Source organism: Coffea arabica, chromosome 1e, assembly GCF_036785885.1.
Source record: "Coffea arabica cultivar ET-39 chromosome 1e, Coffea Arabica ET-39 HiFi, whole genome shotgun sequence".
NCBI lineage: Eukaryota > Viridiplantae > Streptophyta > Magnoliopsida > Gentianales > Rubiaceae > Coffea > Coffea arabica.
Window position 1 is genome coordinate 24641056 of NC_092311.1, and position 18759 is coordinate 24659814.

The 18759-nt window shown below is 39.3% G+C and overlaps 2 long non-coding RNA genes across 2 annotated transcripts; both read right to left on the minus strand.

The window, feature by feature from the left end:
• Positions 1-6777: 6777 nt before the first annotated feature.
• On the minus strand, positions 6778-8728 carry LOC140021357 (uncharacterized). Its single transcript, XR_011825147.1, has 3 exons — positions 8538-8728; positions 7520-7582; positions 6778-6838 (listed from the first exon to the last, which is right to left on the minus strand). It is a non-coding gene; the product is annotated as an uncharacterized lncRNA (long non-coding RNA).
• Positions 8729-11648: 2920 nt separating this feature from the next.
• On the minus strand, positions 11649-13785 carry LOC140021361 (uncharacterized). Its single transcript, XR_011825148.1, has 3 exons — positions 13590-13785; positions 12572-12634; positions 11649-11890 (listed from the first exon to the last, which is right to left on the minus strand). It is a non-coding gene; the product is annotated as an uncharacterized lncRNA (long non-coding RNA).
• Between the last annotated feature and the right edge of the window lie 4974 nt (positions 13786-18759).

The following is an 18759-nucleotide window of genomic DNA, read 5'->3' on the forward strand; positions in this document are numbered from 1 at the left end:
GTTAAAGCGAGATTTGCCAATGCAAGATGAAATCAAAGACGAATTTGGCCTAAACTGGTAAGGCCATTTGTCATTCAAAAAGGTGCTACCGAGTGGAGCACTTATCCTTGAAGAGATGGACGGACAAACAATCTCTCAACCTATCAACTCAGACATGTGTAAGAAGTTTTATTTCTGATTATGCAAATTTCTTTTGGAAATCATGCAAGGGGCGAAACAAAAGTCAGGCCATCTTCTTTTCCAATCAAAACATTTCATCCCTAATCATCCCTTTTGAGCTATCAGAACAATAATTTTTTTCGTTTGGCAGCCCCTGAGGATTGCAAGCCCCACACTGGGGCAAATTCATTTTTTTTAAAAAAAAAAAAGATGATGATCAGAAAGAAAAGAAAAACCCCACACTGGGGTAAATTTAGTTTTTGAAGGAAAGTGCACTAGTGAAAAATGCAATGAAATGCACAAAGAGAAGAATTCAATCAAACTGGGGCAAATTCTCCTCTGTTTTGTTCAAAATTTGGAGATGATCTCAAAATGATGCAATCTCAGGTTATTTCACACCTCTCATCAAATTTGCTTTCAAGCCTCAACTTTTCTTGAAATACCCCACCTGACCCCATTACAAAAGCCCAAAGTCCTGGCTTTCGTCACTTGCTGTATTTCTATTGGAAAGTTTGCTAATCAACTGACAAGTGATGTCCATAATGCCTTCGCTTAATCTTACAAGGGGAAGTGCATTTTACTGATGTCAGAAATCTTTAACTCATACTCCTGAGGCGATTAAGGTTGAGCTCTTCCATTGCTTCCTTAGGTAAAAACCCGAAAGGGCACCTCAAAAGAAAAGGAGGAAAAGAAAAGGAAAAGAGAAAAACAAAAACAAAAACAAAACAAAAGAAAAGGAGTAGGGGCAACCTTGGTGAAAACCCGAAAGGGCGCCAAGGTAGGATTTCCGCATGAGCAAGCACAAGGAGGAACAACTGGTGGTTGATCCATTTGGATTTCTCCTCATTTTTGTCATACTTCTGTCAATTTTGAATTCCAGAACAAAGATGTCCAGAGAATTGAATATGACATTTGTTGGCCAAAACTGTGTCATTTTGTAAAACATTCTTTTGCAAAGCTCATTTTTCCAAATTACTTGCATTCATGGTATTTTTGTAGAATTTAAGCACAAATGGTTATGTGTGCATTCTTGTATGACATGTGAATTTTCTTGCACACTTCATTCTTTATCTTTGAATTTTGGTGAATAACAATCCCCGTGGTTTATTCGAAGCATACTTGGGTTCAGTCATCTCCTGAAAAGGGTTAAGGTTCAACAAAGTCAGTTACGCAGACTTCACAATATGGCAAAGCACATACCTGATCAGTTTGTAAATCGGAAAAGTCTTAGGGTGAAAAATCCAACCCAATCGGCTGCCGCAACAAAAGTTGATAAAGGCATCGAAAGACTCATGTTTACACGATTCTCAAAGGAAAACGGATCAAATGATGGTGGCAACTTCTTTGTTTTCTTTTCTCTTTTGCAGAAAAACTGCATGCACAGATGAAAGTAATCACACCTCGCACTGGAATCGGTGCCGGAAAGGGTCCTCCGGTGAACAAAGGCAGATTGAAAATGTCGCAAGCAAATTCCATCAAAAATGCAACAGCATAGCGATACAGAATCAACTCTGGACTCACATTGCAAAAATTCATCATACTGGGGCAAATTAATTTTTTGGAAAGATTTTCAAAAGTCAAAAAGAAAAGCAAAAAGAAAAATCATCAATCAAAAATCAACACAAATTTTATCACGGCAGGCTCGGGTTTAATCCCACTGACCGATTGTCAAGGCATTTTTTTATTTTACTCTGCCACTAGCTGTGAGTCAGTCCCACTAGTGCGCATTTCATTTTGCATCGCCACTAGCCGCGGGTCAGTCCCGCGATTCAAAGCCTGTTCGGGTCAGTCCCGCGATTAAAATCATTTTCGGGTCAGTCCCATGATCAAAAGCACATTCGGGTCAGTCCCACGATCAAAAGCACTTTCGGGTCAGTCCCACGATCAAAAGCATTTTCGGGTCAGTCCCATGATCAAAACTTATTCGGGTCAGTCCCGCGATTCAAAGCCTGTTCGGGTCAGTCCCGCGATTAAAATCTTTTTCTGGTCAGTCCCACGATCAAAAGCATTTTCGGGTCAGTCCCACGATTCAAAGTTTATGCGGGTCAGTCCCACAATTCAAAGCCTGTTCGGCTCAGTCTCGCGATTCAAAGCTTATTCGGGTCAATCCCATGATTAAAGCTTGTTCGGGCCAGTCCCATGATTTGAATTTCTTTCTCTAGTCGGTCCCAATTTTAATTTTTCTGTTCGGGTCAGTCCCGTTTTAAGTTCCTGTTTGGGCCAGTCCCTTCTTTAAATTTCGTTCGGGTCAGTCCCATTTTACATTTCGTGTAGGGGTCAGTCCCCATTTCTAAAGCGTCCATTGTTCGAGACGTGTTCGCCGCCAAATAACACAGGTGAGTATTTGATGTCTACTTCTTTGTCTCAAGTTTTTCCAAAACTCAGACAAAGAGGGGCAAACTGTAGACACCAAATTTTTGGTGAAATTTCATTTTTAGTTTTTTATTTGTTGTGTTCATTTTTAGTTTTTAGTTTCCAGTTTTATTTTTATTTTTAAGTTTTATCATAGAATTTGTTGAAAAAGAGAAAAAAAAAAGAAAAAAAGAAAAGCATTCAAAAAATATGATTTAGTCGTTTGTAATTTAAATTCAATGCTTTCTTGAAAGGAAAAAATGAAAAATATGAAAAATGAAAAATGAAACAAAAAAGATGGAAAAATGGCCATTTTTGTTGTTTTTAGTTGTTTAGTTTTTAAATTATTTTCATTATTATTATTATTATTATTACCTGGTTTTTGGCAATTTGTTATTATTATTATTATTTATATTTTATCATTTCTGTATTTATTAAGTTGAAAGTTAAAAAAAAAAAAAAAAAACACTCAACCTCCTCCATCCGCGATTCATCTTCATATCAACCACTAAGCACCCAAACTCCACGACAGATTTCAGTTTCTGCTTTGGACCGAGAGCAGGAGGGAGTGAGAGCTGTAGCCTCGGTTCCATCGACAAGAGTGAGCAAGAGGGAGCCGAGCTTCTTGTTTCTTTTCTTCCTATCCGTAACTTAGAGAGGGAAGAGAGTGACTTGCGACCCATTCTGCCTTCCATCCGTGAGCTGGTGAAGAGCTTGAGACCAAATTTCTTTCATCCAGCCGCAAGCCAGAGCAAGGGAGAGAGAGAGAGATAGCGGTCTGCAATTTCTGGGCTGTTGAAGGGAGGAAAACTATTTCTGCTGCCAGCCGTGTGTGTAAACTCCAGGTTGAGGTAATATATAGACTTGAACTAGTTGATTTTGGGTAGTTGAGGCTGTTGGAGGCATGCATGTGAGGGTTGTATGTTTGGATAAAGGATTAAGTTACCAGAAATTTGATTGAAAAAAAATTGGTACTGTCCGAGAGCTTGAGATGGTAATCTCAGTTTTAATTTGCTAAGTTGTGATGATCTGAGCTTAGTTGTATGATTAGCTAATTAGTAGATGGATGATTAAACTTGTATGGGATTTATTAGCTGTGTTTAAGCCAGAATTTGAAGGGAAAACAAAATCTGCTGCATGCAAGTTGTCCGAAAATTAGCTGAACAGGTTCTGGATTTTTTTTTTTATGAACGTTGCTGGTGTTTGACTCTGTTTTGGACTAGAATGGATAACAATTCCATTTATTAGGTATGCATGTTGGTTTTGAGTGCATAATCTAGTGATTTAGCCGAGTGAAAACTTGATGATTTGAAGAAAAAGAAATCTGTTATGCATAAGAATTTGGGACTGCCGAGAGCTTGACTTGAATAATGCAGCTTTAATTTTGTTTCCCTGAGGCAATCTGAGCTTATAAATGTGATTAACTAACTTAAGACAAGATGATTAAGCTTTGCATGTAGCTCATTAGCTCGGTTAAGCAAGAAATAAAAATGAACAAAAAAAATCTGCTGCATGCAAGATCATCCGAGAATAGCCGAATGAATTTCTGGATTTGTGGATGTTTATAGTTGCTGTCCGAACTTGATCTGAACTAGAAATGATAGTAATTTCATTAAGTAGCCTTGCATGTTAGTTTTGGGTACTTAACACAATGATTCAACCGAGGTAAATTCGGATTTAAGACCAACCAAGTGCTGGAAAATTTATGTGATTTGCCGAGGGAGTGAAACTGGAATTTGCAATTGTTTTTGGGAATTTTTCTCTGGAAAATAATGCTTGGAAATGCATGAAGAATGTTGTTTCAAGTCTTTGTATGTTGGGTTTGAATGATGGGAAATGCGTTGAGTCGTTTTCATGAATGCTTTCTCGGCTGAGTGGGTAAAAAAAATTGCATCAGTTTTGTTCATCAAATGTTTGCATACTTGCCCAGAATTTTGCATGGGATTTTTCTAAGTTTTCTGCCTGCTTGGATGATGGTAATGATGTGGTTTGTTGCTCAGTTCATACACCATATGCATGCCCAAGCCAAAATTCTGGTATTCAGCCTATGTTGATGAGATGATAAGAGAGTTTTTGTTTCTCTTTTTCTGCATGCATTTTCCAGAATCTTGTATGATGTCTTCCCAAGTTTTTCTGGTCATTTGAATTGTGGTCACTAGGTAGTTTGTTGCTGGGTTTAGAGTCGTGATGCTGGGCTAAAAAGTATTTGATCAAGGTTGTGCATTTGAATCAAAAATCTGGTTCGCATGAATAGAAAGCTGCGGCTGGAAATTGCAGCAAACTTGGAAAGCTTAGGAAGCAAATTGAAAAAAAGCTTGCTGCACTCTTTCTTCTTTTGCTGTTTTGGTCTTCATTCTATCCTTGATCAACTCCATCTTTTTGATTCAATCATGCAATGAAGTTGTATGTTTAGTTGATGACGGATAGGTTGAATTTTGGTATGAATAAACCTGTTTGACATGCTGAAATGAATAGAGGGCTGCGGCTGGAAGGTTGCAGCAGTTTTCTTGTCATCAAAAGCTTTTCCAGACTTTTTGCATGAGATTTTTCTAAATGCTCTTCCTGTTTAGATGATGGTGATTGTGTAGTTAGACGCTTAGTTCAAAGCTTTCACATTTGGGTTTGAGACCTTAACTTAAAAGCAAGTTGTGTGTGCTGTTTCTCTTGTTGAAGTTTCGAGTTGCTAATGGTTTGACAAGAGATGTTGCAAAAAAATTTGTAAAACTTTGCATGAGGCTGCTTGAGCTGTTCAAATTTTTGCATGCTTGTTTGTCCGATTTTGGGTGTTTAAGCCTACAAGCTTCATGATGCAAAGTGAGAGAATTGTGTGATAGTTGTGTTTGGATTTGGCTATGTTCGAAGGCTGTCTTTGTAAAATGCTGGGTTGCCGAAAGCTTTCAGCAGAAATTTCTGCTGCAGAATGTTGTTTCTCATGTTGTTCTTCACGTAGATTGCATGAACTTGCATGGAAATTTTCTAAAATTGCACTCCCACCCCTTGACTTCTATCTAATGCATCTATGGCCCAATTAATTGGAAAACTTAATTAATTTTGTCCTCCTAACATGCCATTCCCTCTTTAATTCATCTTGATTTATTTTGGGTAGATACTTAAAGAGTTGTAGAATGAATTTGAAGGGTCTAATAATTTCTTTTTCCTAGACTTGTAGTTAATTTGATTTTTTTGGATTCTTGGGCATTTGGTTGTTTAGCTACTAGTAAATTGCTCCTTGTTTACCTTTTGTGAATTTTCTAGTTTGATTTGGTAAGTTTCACCTTAGATTCTTAATTTTATTTTATGTTTTTAGTCCCTTAGTGTTTATAATAATAATAAATTGGCCCTTTAGACCTCTTTAATTCTTTCAATGGGGTCTTTGTTTGTCTTAATTGGTTAAGTACGAGTAGTTTACTTTCCTTGGAATGCTTCGAGTAATTCAATTTGACGTCGGTTTACATTTTCTTTGATTTATTTGATAATTTAAGTGGTACCTTGACCTTTTTACTATTTTGGAGGGTAAATTAGTAACTTCACCTCATTAGGGCGTCAATTCAAGGGAGGTACACTCTATCCCTCATTTGCACTTCATTTGACCCTGCGTGCTTGTGACAGCCCCACCTTCCCCTAAGGCGAACCAAAGGGGTTAGCGGACTGCCTGCCCAGCTCTCGCCAGGACTACGGTACAGTTAACGTCGTTCTATAACGTTCCGGAACACACCATTGCACGCAAACAAGTCAGAAAACACAAAATAAAAAAAAACGAAAATTTGCGCCGAAGATGAATAGTGCAGGCCACGTCAGAATCCGGCCGGAATCTGGCCGGATTAGCGGCCGGATTCTTGGCCGGATACTGTCTAGTGAGCATTTCGAATTTTTTTCAAAAGTTCCACTCAATCCGGCCGGCAATCCGGCCAAGATTCCGGCCGGATTGTCTGGCCGGATATCGGCCAGTGAGCAACTGGCCGGATTTTCAAATTTTCACAGGCAATCCGGCCTTCAATCCGGCCAGTTTCTGGCCGGATTCCTGGCCGGATTCAGGCCAGTGACCTTCGGTCAAATTTTTTTTCTTTTCCGTTTGAAAGCCGTGGTGATCCGAAATCCATCCAAACATTTACCAAACATATATATACAATGGAAACCAACATTTACAAGCCAAACGGCCTACCAAAGTATCCATTTCGTTCATACATATACAATAGCCATTTACCCCAAACATTGGTGCAATCAAAGCACTTAGGGTTTTCACCCTCAAGGAGCTAATCAAAACACATATACATGAGCTCAACTTGTCATTCAACTATTACAACCTTTTCCAAAAGTATTCATTTTCCTGTAAGGAAAACAAATGGAACGGAGTGAGCTAAAGCTCAGTGAGCAACTATCACAATAGCAGTTAAGATCACATAAGCATAACCATTCAATTCAAGTATGCAATTTCGAAGTAAGCAATTCAGTGAAAGGATACGGTCGGCTCTCAAGAGCCCATTTCCACGCTTACATTCTTGATCCACACTCATTGACCCTCCGTCAATGTTAAAAGTACCAAACCGTAGACCTCACTTCACTTCCATTCCTTCCACCCAACATACCCCAACCGGGCCCGCACTCCATTCAGTCATTTTGGTAATACTCGAGTATACCGGAACCAAAGGTCTCATTACCACAAGGTTCCTCAGTACAGTCCCCGTGGCATGACAATTTTCACGACCAAGCCCTCGCCGGCTCGATCCAATTGACTACCAAACGGGGTTGAGCTCAGTAATACAGTGAAGCCATTGGACATTCGCCCAAATGACACCAAATCAGTTTCCAAGAATGGAATTCAGTATCCAGTATATCAAGTTCAGTAATGCAGTAAAACGGTAGCCAATCAGTGATACTATCAAAAGGGGTGAGGGCGGTCAAGTACACCCTCACCTTAATCAATTCCAATATCCAAGTAAGCCTTCAAGGCATCACATATACATTTAGCAAAGCCACATAGTAACAATTAAGTGAGTAGTATACTCACCAAGTGAGAAAATGATGTTTCATGCACCGTCGTTAAACGAACGTCGTGCACCACCGTTTCCTCCTAGAACAAGTGAACAATTACCATAAGACTCGATAACGAGTCACAAAGCCAAGCCAATTATAACCCAATAGGGTTTCATATGCATAAACAAGCATAATAGCAAACCAGAAAATCAAGCATTGGAACTCATTCGTCCCAACGACAAAACAGTTTTTGGCCTCCAAAAGCGGTAATGGCACAACTCTTACTACAATTATCGGATGGGGGTGTAAGACCCACCATTTCGAAGCCAAGAAACAGAACTACAACAATGTAGAAGGTCACTCAATCCAGTTCCTAACACAACTAGGTCAAATATACGAAATACTATACCAGAATTCCCAAAACAGGTTTGCAAAACGGAGAAAACTGTAATCGGTATATCTCAGTCCATACAAGTCCAAATGCCGAAATTCCAAAGGCATATGTTAGCTAAGTCATCCAGCTACATTTCATCAGAAGACACCAACTCCAAAATCCAAACCAATTCCAGTCAAAATAGCCAATTACTATCGCAGTTTTCGCATTCTGTCCAAAGCAGAACAGCTACAGTAATTTCGTCATAACTCACTCCACACTAATCCAAATGCCCTGAAATTTTACAGGCATCTCCATCACATCAATACCTACAACTTTCATGTTTTGAGAAAAGTCAAATTCGGCCTCTAACCCTATGATCAAAAACCGGACAGAATTGGGAAATTAAGAACCCTAACTTTTCAATTTCACACCAAATCCAAAATTGATTGCATTTAACCACATTTCACATCCACTAGAGCCATTATAGTCCATTGCCAATCATCACAAACAACCACACCATCATAATCCAATTAAACCAGAAAAATCATCATAAAAGGGAAAACTTCACCAAATCAATTCCAACCAAGATAAAAACCAGAAATTTCAGCACTCTTATCACTAGTAAGCACAACATAAGCATCATTAGGTGTAGTAGGGTGTTTCAAGCTTCACTTACCAAGAAACAAGAGAGAGGAGGATGTTGAACACCTTAATCCTTCAAACAAAGTTCACCAACACACTAACTAGCACTAGAAGGAAAGTTTTTATGGAGTAGAACTAACTTAAGCACTTGATTTGGTGGATTTGGACTTGTTAGAAGCTTGAATGTTGAAGAGTTTTGTCTTCCTTGGAGCTTGAGAGGGCCGGCTATGGTGGAGAGAAAATGAGGGAATTTTAGTGAATTTTTGAAGATATTTACTCGTTGGGTCAAAAGTCAAAAATTTGTCAAAAGGTGAATAGTGTTTCTTAAGTCATAACCAATGAGAACGTGACATGTGGCATCTCATTAAATGCATTCTTATCATTCTTTTCTCTCTCACATCAATCACTTCACACACACTACTTATCTCTTAACACCCGATAAATTTTTCACAGTATCCGAAACTTAACCGTATTGGCCGAATTTTCCCGAACTTCGCACTAGTGGGTCCCACGTCCAATATATATTCTTAATTTTCTAAAAACTCTCCAATACTAGAAAATTCATCTAAAAACTATAACTGCTCATAAAATTCACCAGGAAAATATTCCTAAGCCAGAAAATGCAGAAAACATGCAATTAAGGGGAAATAAACCCTAGAAAAAAAATATTAGGGTTTTACGGGTTCTCACACTCTCCCCCCCTTAAAAGAATTTCGTCCTCGAAATTCCTTATCATTGACTACTCCGGGATTAAATTGAGCAGTATACTGATCTGTACCCCTTCACTGGCCAGGTTCATTAAATTCTTACCTTCCACGTCCTCTGATGGGTCAACTTCTAAGGAGTACACCCGAGAGGACACTTTCGATCCATCCTTGTCCCCCTTCGACTGGGCAGGGTTGGTCGTAGTTGGTGGCAGAGTCCCTTGCCGCTCGCGCAGGCGAGCTGGACAGTTAGCAATTTGATGTTCGGCACTCCCACAGAGCAAGCATTTTCCTCCTTTCTTCCAGCAATTGTCCTCCGAGTGGTTTAATTTTCCGCAATACCCGCAGGGTCCGCGTGCTGTAGAAGCCGAGCTTCCTCTTGACAGGCTCTCTTGTGACACTCCCGGCATTCTTACTCCTCCCGTTCCCCGCCCAAACTTGGGAGGGGTACTTTCATCCGCCTGCCCCGAACTACTTCCAGGGAATCCCCTCTTTTTCGCTTGGAAGTTTTTCACCTGGAGCCTCGCATTCTCCACTCGTTGGGCCTTTTCCACCGCTTCGCTGAAGGCGTTAATTTGGGCTGCCGCAAGGTCCTTCTGGATTTCTACGTTCAGACCCTGGACAAATCGCCGTATTCTTCGTTGCTCGGTCATGATGAGTTCGGGCGCAAATTTGGATAGGCGGGTGAACTGGCTCTCATACTCCGCCACAGTTTGGGCTCCTTGGCGGAGTCGAATGAACTCGTCTTCCTTCCTCTCCTGAACTAGAGGAGGGAAAAACTTCGCATTGAACTCTCTGATGAAGTTCACCCAAGTCCTAGGTGTCTGTTCTCGTTCCCACTTCTGCCTAATTACGTTCCACCAGGAACGGGCAGCCCCCTCGAGTTGAAACACGGCAAAAGTCACCTGCCGTTCGTCTGGGTAATGTAAAGCGGCAAATATATCAACCATTTTCTCAAGCCATTTCTCAGCAACGTCTGGATCGGGTCCCCCAACAAATTTCGGCGGAGCGAACTTTTGGAAACGTTCGAGAGCTCTATCCTCGCTCTCAATATGATGGCCAGGGTTTCCGGGGTTTCCAGGGTTAAGGTTTGGGTTTTGGTCTTGTTGTTGCACTACTTGTGCGAGTAGGTTTGTCATTTGCTGCATAGCAGCAGCTATTTGCACATTAGGGTTTACTTGCGGTTCCAGATTGGGTCCAGTAGAGGTTTCCCCCGTACCCCTAACCGGTGTGGGTTGCCTACCCCTGCGTCCACGGCCTCGACCACTTCGGGTGCCTTCCATCAAATCTAAGTCAATCTAGGTCATCAAATAAATACACTGTTAAAGGGCACCTAACCCTCCTTTCCGTAGCACCAGACAGGAACAAGGAAACAAGAATAAACAACTCAAACATTTACTGCGAAGAGCATTTAAACACGTAACACGTATACATAGATCACATAACCAAGTTAAGCAATCATACGGAACAGTCAGTCAAGTACATACGAAGTCATTGCATGAAACAATAGGGTCTTCCAAAAGTACTATAGACACCTAGGTCACAAGTACAAAAGGACTCACGAAAAGCTTTTCCCCTTCTAGGGCTTCGTCCAAATATTTATATCTTAATCAATGTCGATCGCGCTTAACCACCCGAACAAACCACACGAAGTTCCATGGAATCGCCTTTCTAGTTCACCAAATCCTTTCTAACCTAGGTCCTCATATCTTTCGTATCCGGGCGCAAGAATCTCGTCTAAGATAATTCACATCTCGAGCCGGCCGGTCCCAAGAGTAAACCATCCTTATTAAAGATTTCTACCCGACATACACACCTAACTTCCTCGAGTCCCGTGATAATGATTCGTACACTTATCACATGCCCGGTTCAGAACTTACGCTCAAACGAGCACTTAGACATATCCATAAAATCAGGACCACAACACCACTTGGCCCAGTCTCACTCCGCGCAGAGACCACGCGACGTGGCTCTGATACCAATTGTGACAGCCCCACCTTCCCCTAAGGCGAACCAAAGGGGTTAGCGGACTGCCTGCCCAGCTCTCGCCAGGACTACGGTACAGTTAACGTCGTTCTATAACGTTCCGGAACACACCATTGCACGCAAACAAGTCAGAAAACACAAAATAAAAAAAAACGAAAATTTGCGCCGAAGATGAATAGTGCAGGCCACGTCAGAATCCGGCCGGAATCTGGCCGGATTAGCGGCCGGATTCTTGGCCGGATACTGTCCAGTGAGCATTTCGAATTTTTTTCAAAAGTTCCACTCAATCCGGCCGGCAATCCGGCCAAGATTCCGGCCGGATTGTCTGGCCGGATTTTCAAATTTTCACAGGCAATCCGGCCTTCAATCCGGCCAGTTTGTGGCCGGATACCTGGCCGGATTCAGGCCAGTGACCTTCGGTCAAATTTTTTTTCTTTTCCGTTTGAAAGCCGTGGTGATCCGAAATCCATCCAAACATTTACCAAACATATATATACAATGGAAACCAACATTTACAAGCCAAACGGCCTACCAAAGTATCCATTTCGTTCATACATATACAATAGCCATTTACCCCAAACATTGGTGCAATCAAAGCACTTAGGGTTTTCACCCTCAAGGAGCTAATCAAAATACATATACATGAGCTCAACTTGTCATTCAACTATTACAACCTTTTCCAAAAGTATTCATTTTCCTGTAAGGAAAACAAATGGAACAGAGTGAGCTAAAGCTCAGTGAGCAACTATCACAATAGCAGTTAAGATCACATAAGCATAACCATTCAATTCAAGTATGCAATTTCGAAGTAAGCAATTCAGTGAAAGGATACGGTCGGCTCTCAAGAGCCCATTTCCACGCTTACATTCTTGATCCACACTCATTGACCCTCCGTCAATGTTAAAAGTACCAAACCGTAGACCTCACTTCACTTCCATTCCTTCCACCCAACATACCCCAACCGGGCCCGCACTCCATTCAGTCATTTTGGTAATACTCGAGTATACCGGAACCAAAGGTCTCATTACCACAAGGTTCCTCAGTACAGTCCCCGTGGCATGACAATTTTCACGACCAAGCCCTCGCCGGCTCGATCCAATTGACTACCAAACGGGGTTGAGCTCAGTAATACAGTGAAGCCATTGGACATTCGCCCAAATGACACCAAATCAGTTTCCAAGAATGGAATTCAGTATCCAGTATATCAAGTTCAGTAATGCAGTAAAACGGTAGCCAATCAGTGATACTATCAAAAGGGGTGAGGGCGGTCAAGTACACCCTCACCTTAATCAATTCCAATATCCAAGTAAGCCTTCAAGGCATCACATATACATTTAGCAAAGCCACATAGTAACAATTAAGTGAGTAGTATACTCACCAAGTGAGAAAATGATGTTTCATGCACCGTCGTTAAACGAACGTCGTGCACCACCGTTTCCTCCTAGAACAAGTGAACAATTACCATAAGACTCGATAACGAGTCACAAAGCCAAGCCAATTATAACCCAATAGGGTTTCATATGCATAAACAAGCATAATAGCAAACCAGAAAATCAAGCATTGGAACTCATTCGTCCCAACGACAAAACAGTTTTTGGCCTCCAAAAGCGGTAATGGCACAACTCTTACTACAATTATCGGATGGGGGTGTAAGACCCACCATTTCGAAGCCAAGAAACAGAACTACAACAATGTAGAAGGTCACTCAATCCAGTTCCTAACACAACTAGGTCAAATATACGAAATACTATACCAGAATTCCCAAAACAGGTTTGCAAAATGGAGCAAACTGTAATCGGTATATCTCAGTCCATACAAGTCCAAATGCCGAAATTCCAAAGGCATATGTTAGCTAAGTCATCCAGCTACATTTCATCAGAAGACACCAACTCCAAAATCCAAACCAATTCCAGTCAAAATAGCCAATTACTATCGCAGTTTTCGCATTCTGTCCAAAGCAGAACAGCTACAGTAATTTCGTCATAACTCACTCCACACTAATCCAAATGCCCTGAAATTTTACAGGCATCTCCATCACATCAATACCTATAACTTTCATGTTTTGAGAAAAGTCAAATTCGGCCTCTAACCCTATGATCAAAAACCGGACAGAATTGGGAAATTAAGAACCCTAACTTTTCAATTTCACACCAAATCCAAAATTGATTGCATTTAACCACATTTCACATCCACTAGAGCCATTATAGTCCATTGCCAATCATTACAAACAACCACACCATCATAATCCAATTAAACCAGAAAAATCATCATAAAAGGGAAAACTTCACCAAATCAATTCCAACCAAGATAAAAACCAGAAATTTCAGCACTCTTATCACTAGTAAGCACAACATAAGCATCATTAGGTGTAGTAGGGTGTTTCAAGCTTCACTTACCAAGAAACAAGAGAGAGGAGGATGTTGAACACCTTAATCCTTCAAACAAAGTTCACCAACACACTAACTAGCACTAGAAGGAAAGTTTTTATGGAGTAGAACTAACTTAAGCACTTGATTTGGTGGATTTGGACTTGTTAGAAGCTTGAATGTTGAAGAGTTTTGTCTTCCTTGGAGCTTGAGAGGGCCGGCTATGGTGGAGAGAAAATGAGGGAATTTTAGTGAATTTTTGAAGATATTTACTCGTTGGGTCAAAAGTCAAAAATTTGTCAAAAGGTGAATAGTATTTCTTAAGTCATAACCAATGAGAACGTGACATGTGGCATCTCATTAAATGCATTCTTATCATTCTTTTCTCTCTCACATCAATCACTTCACACACACTACTTATCTCTTAACACCCGATAAATTTTTCACAGTATCCGAAACTTAACCGTATTGGCCGAATTTTCCCGAACTTCGCACTAGTGGGTCCCACGTCCAATATATATTCTTAATTTTCTAAAAACTCTCCAATACTAGAAAATTCATCTAAAAACTATAACTGCTCATAAAATTCACCAGGAAAATATTCCTAAGCCAGAAAATGCAGAAAACATGCAATTAAGGGGAAATAAACCCTAGAAAAAAAATATTAGGGTTTTACGGGTTCTCACAGTGCTCCTATGTGTTATGTGAATATGCATGTCTACTTTGCTTTCTTAGCCTTTCCTTGATTCCTTTTATTTATGTCATTTACTTTTGCTTTTTACTTAAGTTATTCTTTATGGGGTATGTGTACACCTCTTGGCTTGTAATAGATAGGGTTTGGAGGAGCATTCAATGAAGACCTATCGAAGACGTATGCCTAGCTAGCAAATGTAATAGTTAGGGCTTTAATTGTCTTATGTGTCTTGCATGCTTAGTTGTTACGTGTTAATTTGCTTTATTAGGGCCTTGCATCTAGTCGAGCATGCTAAGTGTTATGTGCTATGTGCTTACGAGTGTTTGGCATGTCTACTCGCTTTCCATGGCCATGAAAGAATGTGATGAATGAATGAACGTTTCCACTAGTCCAACGCTAGTCGGAATTCATAGAATGGGCTAGTCCAATGCTAGACTCTTAGGAATTTCCCCTCGTTAGTACATGTTTGCATGTTCATTACATGTCATGCATTTTTCTTAGTTTTATCATTTCGCATGCCCCTCTAATCCCTTCCCTCTCAATTTAGGTTTTGCATTTCATGCTAGTTTATAAGGGTTCATTTGCTTGAGAATCCCCTTAAATATGGGATATAGACGAGTGTGGCTTTTTATAAGCCTTAGCACGCTTGTATTCCCTCTATAAAAGGGCAAATTGAGTCACGATTTAGGTCTCCCCGTACCCAATGTGCATGAATTCCCTAGGCTCATGCATTTTTAAATCCACTCTACCATTTTATACCCTCATCACACTTTCATTTTTCCTCTCATTTTGCACGCGAGCACCTTTGTGTTTCTTCACTTGCACACGAACACTTTTATCATCACTTGCACACATGCACTTCATATTATCATTTCACATACCGTACCTTGCCCACTCACGTACACATTTTCCTTTACATTTTTTATTGTTTATTATTACTTTTTCAAACTCATGTCCTCACATTGCATACATGCATTCCATTCATTTGCATCCCACTCGCATTATTCGTGACTTCTTCAAAGGATCGTTATTGGGCTTCACAATTAATGTGATTGGCACCACTCAACCTTTGAAGAGAAATTTCCCCCAATACCCCTAGGTCTAGGGTTTGCATTCATGTAGTACATCCAAATGTAATAAATTCTTTGGTTAAAACAAGAAAATCTTTGATTAAATCATGCAACTAGCCTTGGCTAGGTCAAAGGGGTGCCTTGGATTTTTATCCTTGCCTTCCCCTTTGTCAAATGTGACTCCCGAACCTTTTTCTTTGGTTTACGTAGACTAGGAGTCGTTTAAAAAGGGTTTCTCACTACTTTTTCCTATTTTTTTTAAAAATACATTTTTTAGGTGACTTGGTACACCTTAACTCATTACCAAGTGGCGACTCCGTATTTAGTTTTAAAAACCCTTTTTAAACTATAATTTTGGGTCAAATCGTCGCATTCTCAAACCCCCATTTAGACCCATTTTTCTTTTAAATCACAATTCATTTTCCAATCGCAAATTGAATCGAAAAATACATTTTTAAACCATTTATTCATTTTATCAAAAAATGGGGCGCGACAAAGAACAAGCAGCTAAAACAGAAAATTGCTTTTCTCATTCATGAAAATGCATGTCTCCTTCAACAAAATAAACAACTAAAGACTGACAATGAATGTCTTGTAAGAGCCGGATTTGATGTTCAGAATGAGCTTGATAGAAAGACAAATATTTGTAAAATGCTGAAGGAAAGACATGGTGATTTAAAAAAGAGAATGGACAACTTGGATGAGACTTTGAAAGCAAGAAAGCAGGAGTTTATCAAAAGGAACATGTCACCTACACATCCTACTATTTTTCAAGGAACATTTGCACACAACAAAAATGCACATGGTTTCACAACATATAGAAAAGGTGGATTGAGATATGTCAAACCAGTACATGTTAAGGACTCTTCCATTATGTGTGGTTTTTGTTGTCAAAGAGGGCATTTGAAAGGTGATTGCTATGTGAAAAGAAATCTGAACAAAGGGATGAAATGCATGTGGTTAGTTAGATACAATGCTAACTATTGCGGACCCAAAAATTAAAAAGGGTACCAAACACTTTCTATTTTCAGGAAAAAGGATCAAACAAGTCCAAATGGTTTATTGATAGCGGCTGCTCAAGGCATATGACCGGTGATCCCTCATTGTTCATAAAGCTAAAATCAAAATCAAGTGGAAAGGTGACATTCGGTGATGATGTGAAAGCTAAGATAATTGGTATAGGAGATGTTGGTAAGGATGGTGAAACTTTTGTCCATAATGTGCTCTTAGTTGATAACTTAAGTTATAACTTGCTTAGTGTTAGTCAATTATGTGATAAAGACTTGAATGTGTTATTCAAAAAACATGAATGCATTGTGCTTGATTCCAAATATAATATTGTGTTCAAAGGTAAGAGGTTCAACGACATATATATTGTGGTTCTTGATAAAATTGATTCATCTAGCTTGAAATGTCTTAAAGCTTCAAATGAAGATCCTTGGTTGTGGCATAGAAGACTTTGTCATTTTAACATGGATTTACTAAAGGAAATTTCGAAAAAGGAGTTGGTTAGAGGCTTGCCAAAAATCAGTTTTGATAAGGACAAAATATGTGATGCATGTCAATTTGGGAAGCAAACAAAAAATTCCTTTAAACCTAAGATGTGTGTATCTACTTCTAAACCTTTGGAACTCTTGCATCTTGATTTATTTGGTCCCACTCAAATTACTAGCTTGGGTGGTAAAAGATATTGTTTTGTAATTGTTGATGATTATTCTAGATACACTTGGGTGCTATTTCTTGCTCATAAAGATGATGCCTTCAAGAATTTTACTTCATTGTTTGCTAAAGTGCAAAATCTGCTTGGCTTAAAAATTGTTAGGATTAGAAGTGATAATGGAACGGAATTCAAATATTGTGGTTTTCCAGATTTCTGTGATCATAATGGCATTACACATGAGTTTTCAATTGCAAGAACTCCACAACAAAATGGTGTTGTAGAAAGGAAAAACAGGACACTACAAGAGGCTGCTAGAACTATGTTAAGTGAATGTAGTTTGCCTAAATACCTTTGGGCTGAAGCGGTAAACACTGCATGTTATGTGATGAATAGAATACTTTTGAAAACTCCTTATGAGCTGATTTTTGATAAGAAACCTACGGTTGGTTATTTCAAAGTATTTGGTTGTAAATGCTTTATTTTGAATCTAAAGGAACATCTTGGTAAGTTTGATAAAAAATCTGATGAAGGAATATTTTTGGGGTATTGTGAGAATAAAAGAGGATATAGAGTTTTTAATAGAAGGACTCTTGTGATTGAAGAAGCTATACATATAACATTTGATGAAACAAATGATGATAATTCCAAAAGTTCGTGTGAGGATGATGATGTAGGTGTTCGAGAAGGAATGGAAAAGCTATCAATTGGAAATGAAGGAAGCTCTAAACCAGCAGCAACTGAAATGGAAAATGAAGTTCATAATGATCAAGAAGAAGAAGATGAAGACAAAAATGATGATCCACTCAAAGATCTTCCCAAGGCTTGGAAATTCAGCCAAAATCATCCAAAAGAGCTTATAATTGATGATCCATCCGAGAAGGTAAACACTCGTTCCTCATCTAGAAAATTGATTGACAATTTTGCTTTAGTTTCTCTCTTTGAACCCAAAAATATCAATGATGCTTTAAAGGATGAAAACTGGATTTTGGCAATGCAAGAAGAACTTAATCAATTTGAGAGAAATGAAGTTTGGACACTTGTTAATAGACCTCAAAATCAACCTATCATTGGTACAAAGTGGATTTTTAGAAATAAGTTGGATGATAAAGGTGTTGTTGTAAGAAATAAAGCCAGATTAGTTGCCAAAGGATATGCACAAGAAGAAGGAATTGATTTTGATGAAACATTTGCTCCCGTAGCAAGATTAGAATCTATTAGAATGCTTCTTGCTTTTGCATGCTTTAAAGGCTTCAAATTGTTTCAAATGGATGTTAAAAGTGCCTTTTTAAATGGTTTTATTGATCAAGAAGTATATGTGGATCAACCCCCCGGTTTTGAAAATACAAAATTTCCAAGTCATGTGTTTAAACTATCTAAAGCTTTATATGGTCTAAAACAGGCTCCAAGAGCTTGGTATGAAAGACTAAGTGGTTTTTTGATTGAAAATGGTTTCAAAAGGGGTGTTGTGGACACCACACTTTTTACTAAGCAAGTGTTGAATGACCTTCTTATTGTGCAAATATATGTTGATGATATTATTTTTGGTGCTACTAATGAGTATCTATGCAAGGAGTTTTCCACCACTATGCAAAATGAATTTGAAATGAGTATGATGGGAGAATTAAATTTCTTCCTTGGACTTTAAATACATCAAGCGCTTGAGGGAATTTTTATAAATCAAGCAAAATATACCAAGGAATTGCTGAAAAGGTTTGGCATGGAGGACTCAAAGCAAGTTGGAACTCCAATGTGCACTTCTACAAAGCTTGACAAAGA